This window comes from Rutidosis leptorrhynchoides, chromosome 11 (genome assembly GCF_046630445.1).
Source record: "Rutidosis leptorrhynchoides isolate AG116_Rl617_1_P2 chromosome 11, CSIRO_AGI_Rlap_v1, whole genome shotgun sequence".
Classification (NCBI taxonomy): Eukaryota; Viridiplantae; Streptophyta; class Magnoliopsida; order Asterales; family Asteraceae; genus Rutidosis; species Rutidosis leptorrhynchoides.
Window position 1 is genome coordinate 129,525,927 of NC_092343.1, and position 5,287 is coordinate 129,531,213.

At 30.9% G+C, this 5,287-nt stretch overlaps 1 non-coding gene across 1 annotated transcript; it reads left to right on the top strand.

Annotated features, from left to right (window-relative positions):
* Positions 1-272: 272 nt before the first annotated feature.
* Positions 273-379, top strand: LOC139878954 (small nucleolar RNA R71). Its single transcript, XR_011769814.1, has one exon. It is a non-coding gene; the product is annotated as a small nucleolar RNA R71 (small nucleolar RNA).
* The last annotated feature ends 4,908 nt before the right edge of the window (positions 380-5,287 follow it).

The following is a 5,287-nucleotide window of genomic DNA, read 5'->3' on the forward strand; positions in this document are numbered from 1 at the left end:
TAGTCATCTTTTCCATTCGTCTCTTGAAAGAATGTAGCTTTGCGGAAAAGGAATCAAAGTTATGGCTAGAATCGGCTCTAGCTGCTTTGGATGAATATAAGATATCTTTCTCTTGGTGCCACTCATGTTAGTGGGAGGCTGTATTATCAATAATCTTGTGAGATTCGGTAGCGGTTTTCTTCATAATGGAACCACCAGCGGCTGTGTCGATGTCTTTTCTTGGAGCGACGTCGACACCTTTATAAAATATTTGAACTATTTGAAAAGTGTCTAAACCATGTTGAGGACATCCTCTCAACATCTTTCCGAATCTTGTCCACGCCTCAAATAACGTTTCATTTGGCTTTTGTGCGAATGTGGCAATTTCTCCTTGAAGTCTCACGGCTTTAGATGCCGGAAAGAATCTTTGAAGAAATTTCTCAACTAAAACATCCCATGTATCAATCGCTCCTTCGGGTAATGATTCTAACCAATCTTTGGCTTCCCCATGTAAAGTCCAAGGAAACAACATAAGATAGATCGTTTCATCCTCAATTTCTTGGATTTTAAATAGAGTACAAATCCTATTAAAAGTTCGAAGATGTTCGTTTGGATCTTCTTTTGCTGTACCACCGAATTGGCATTGATTAGTGACCATGTGTAGGATTTGTCCTTTAATTTTAAAATCTGGCAGTCTAACTTCAGGTTGATTAATGGCATGACCTTGGCCCGTACGTGTGGCTCTCATTCGGTCTTCCATACTTTGAGGTTCTGGATCTGCCATATCATGAATAGTTGAATCTGAATCACTAGAAGATTCTGATTTAATAGTTTCTTCCTCGATAACCTCCGTTTGAATAATTTGTGGTTCAGGATGAATGATTAATGGATCAGGATCTATGAATTGGCCTTGAATATCCTCCGGATCCTCAATTGTGAAGTCGGGTTCAGAAAATGGATTATCGGAAATCTGAATTGGAGTATTTGTTCGACTAGAGGATGATTCTAAATAAAATTCACGGCGACAATATTGGCTAGATGTCTTGATCTAGTTACAGGTGGAGAACGTATGAAAGGTGGTGAACGTTTCGCTCGGTGCGTTCACTGAATATCCTAGTAGTTATAAAAATAAAAATTATATAAGTTATCAAATTAATAGACTTTTCTGATTTTGCCCACGTTTCGAATAGCCAATAGATGCAGCAGGTAACCAGGACCCTTTAAATCAGAAATCCACAACTCGCCACTAACAAATCCAACTATTACTACGAACCAGAAAATTTGGGGTCTATTAATTTGATTGCTTAAAATAATTTTTCGTCAAAATTTAAAGAAATTTAAAGAAAATTCTATGTCCTAAAAACTAGAGCGTAGAAAAGAAAAAGAAAAAGCGCGTCAAAAAACAAGAAGTCGAAAAATAAACGTTGAAAAACAATCTAAAACTTAGAAACTAAAATTTTGCGTTTAAAACTTAGCGTCTAAAAACTTAAAACTAAAAAGTTGCGACTAAAGTTCTAAAGGTAATAAAACTTATAATGCAATTCTAAAAGAAAATCAGCAATTACTTAAAAGGCACTAAAATTTATTAAATACAAAAAGCGATAAGCAATGTCGTAAAATTCTAAGGCTTTTAAAATCTAGTTCTAAGAAAAAGATCTTAAGGGAAGATTACGGCAAAACTTAAAAACTAAACTTAAACTAAGGCGAAATGAAGCTAAAATTATAATTACGAGCTAAACGACTAAAAAGGTACAATTAATAAAAAGATATATTATAAAAATAATAAAAATAAGATTTTATATAAAAATATTATTTTTATATTATTATTTTATAGAAATATTAATCTATATATTTAATAATAATTAATAAACTTAATAATACTAAATATAAATTAAAACTAAATACTAAATACTAATTAAACAATTAAACCCTAATTAGGTTAATAATTAAAAAAATAAAAACCCTAATCTTGCAATTAATGCGTACTAGGTTCAGCTGTCAGACCAGCTCATGCGATCGCATGAGTTTAAGGATCCGGTTCATGTGATCGCATGGGCCTGGATTCCAGAAATGATTTTGGGCTTCGACAGGCTTCGACCCAATTTTTATTTATTTATTTTTTTATTTTGCTTTTAATTTTCTGATTTTTAATTATAGAAAATATTTATAGAAATTTTATATTAAAAATAATAAACTTATATTTAAAAAAAATATAAAAATACTTTTTAATTTTATAAACAAAAATCTTTAAAAAATAAATATATAAATTTTTAAACACTTAAATATATAGATATATATTTTTATGTTTTTATATTTAAAACTTATATATAATTATGTTTTTACAAAAATAGTATAGCGTTCCGCTTTCGGTTAGTGTTTAGTTCCCCGGTAGCGGCTCCAAAAATACTTGATAAGCGTCTAGAGGGGTATAAATATAGTATTATTTTTTATATAAAATACTATTAAATACGATACAATTTACACAAGTTATTTATTTATTTATAGAATGGATATACCTAAACCTTGCTACAACACTTATAGGCAGTGTACCTAATCGTAGAGTAGTGTAGTTTTTAGTAAGTCCGGTTCGTTCCACAGAGATACAGATACAGATTGAAAATATACTATATATTTTTAAACAATTATATATATATATAAGTATTATTATTATTATTATTATTAAACGGGGTTTTTACCGTTTAACGACCGGTTTGTCAATTTTTATATTTTTAAGCGTAAAGATAAATGACAATAATTAAAGTGCGTAAAATAAATAACGATAAATAAATGACGATAAATAAAATAACAGTAAATAAAAATACGATGAAATATGAAATAAAAGAATTATGCTTATTTAAACTTCCATAATCATGATGTTTGACGTTTTTATTTTAATTTATTACCTTGGGTTAATTGTCCTTTGTCCTAGATTATTTGATATGTCTATCTGGTTTTTGTTCATAATAGTCCATCAGTCATAATTATAAAGTGCGAGTGTCCTCGTTAAATTACCCTTATACCCGAAGTCAAATATTCCAACTAATTAGGGATCCAAACTGTAACAAGGTTTTAACACTTTGTTAATAACTACACCAGGATATCGATTATATGTAGTCCAAGGTCTTAATACTATGTTATAAATTATACCAGTTGTCACTGTATATAATTCACCCATGTTTTAATGAGTCCATTGATTATTAATTCATACTCGTATCCAGTCAAATGAACAATTATTAGTACATATAAATATCCCACCCATCGTGTCCAATAAGGCATATGTGGTTATTTATAGATACGTCAAATTGTAAATCTCTATATTAAATTAACGAACTATCATTCAATTAAACAAATATAAAGTCCATTAATAGTCAATAGTCCTGTGTCCACAAGTGTCGGTCTTTTGTCCAAACCCTAATTATGGTCCAAAGTTCAATAACCCCGTCTTAATATTTAGTCCAACATCACGATTACTTCGACTTAAATAAGCATAATAATAACTTAGTTACGAGATATTAATTTAAAAAGTTGAACATAACTTATAATGATTATAAATCGCGTAGTGTTACACTGACAGAGTTTCAACTTAAAAACCGTAAAACATTCGTTACAATAACCTTATTATTAACTTAAAATTAAAATTAAAATTATAAATATAAATATATATATTGAGAGAATAAGAGAGAAAGAAATATATGGTGTCTTTATTTCGACCGAAAACGTTGCAATTTATAGGACTTGGCCAGCTTTCTGGGGCCATGTGATCGCATGGAAAAGATTCTTCCTGGCCATGAAATCGCATGACCAGCCTGGACAGGATATTTTGCTTTTCAAAACGTGGGCTGCTGAGTTATTATAATATATAATATAATATATATAATTTTATATAATTATATATATATTATATTATAATCTTGTACATAGTTGACTTGTAATTTTAGCTCTGTTGAGTTGTACGTTGTTACTCGGTTTATGTCTCGGTTCTGGATTTTCGAACGTCTTTTCGTATGCTTAGATATCTTGTACTTTACGTTTCACGACTTGTACTCTTATCAATATTTAGACGTTATTCATCAATAAATTGAACCACCTGGATTGTAACTTGTACGTTTGAGCTTTCTGGTCATTTGCGTCTTCAAATCGTCGTTTCAGTTTTCTGTCTTCTCATTTTATTATTTAAATGATAATCACTTGTAAATAGAACAATTGCAACTAAAAGCTTGTCTTTCTGGAAGGATAATGCTATGAAATATGTGTTCGTTTTTAGCATTATCATGTACTTAGGTTGCTTTACTCGGATATAAACTGTACAAGTTATTTGCTTACGTTTGTTCAAGAGCTATTCAAAGGTGAGTCTACAGTCCTACTTTTACTTACTATTTTTGGGATGAGAATACACGCTGTTACTTATACATTTTATAAATGCTTTTATGTTGACACGAGTACTTATTATACATATTGAGTTGTGTCCAAAAAGCCCCTAGCTTGAATACTTTTATTACCTTCGGGTAAGCACAATTTAGATGGACGGATCCGTTTGGTTAGACAAACCTCACCCAAACAATATTAACTGTGGTGCATTTACTTTGACCTTTTTATACACTCGGACAAGTGTAAACATTTTTATGGGGTAAAGGGAGTGTAGTGGTTTCTATACTCTAGTCATTGTTAGTATTCAGGTGCTCATGGATTATGTAACATTTTGCAACTTCGGGTTGTGCGTATTAAAATCTTGTGATCAAGAAATTAAACTATTTTCCAATAACTGTTTTCAGACACCGTTATATTATTAAACCTGTAGATTCACCAACATTATTGTTGACCTGTTTTTGCGTGTTTGTATTCTCAGGTCTTTAAGAGGTATATGCTTCCGCTGTGTTTGATGATATGGTCTGGCCGTGGAGTCAGCATACTTTTAATAAAGACAATTATTACTTTTGCATTTAAAACTTTTGCATATGTTTAATACTATTGGCTTGTGGTTACGATCACATTAGTGTTACTTATTTTGGATTTAGTGACTTATGTATTGAAAGTCAACTTTTTTATAAAATTAAATACGATTGCTTTAAAACGTCTCATATAGAGGGCATAACTGTTAACTATGGGACCTATGATTAACACGCCGTCAGATGGAAATTTAGCGGGGTGTTACAGATGGTATCAGAGCCAGGTTGGTTACCTAAGACTAGGCTGCATTAGAGTGTCGAATTTTAGGACGTCTTTTGTGTCTGGACTGTAACCTTAGACTTGCTAAGTTACATGAACCATAGTTACGCTACTTATTACCTCACTTGAATGATATGATTTC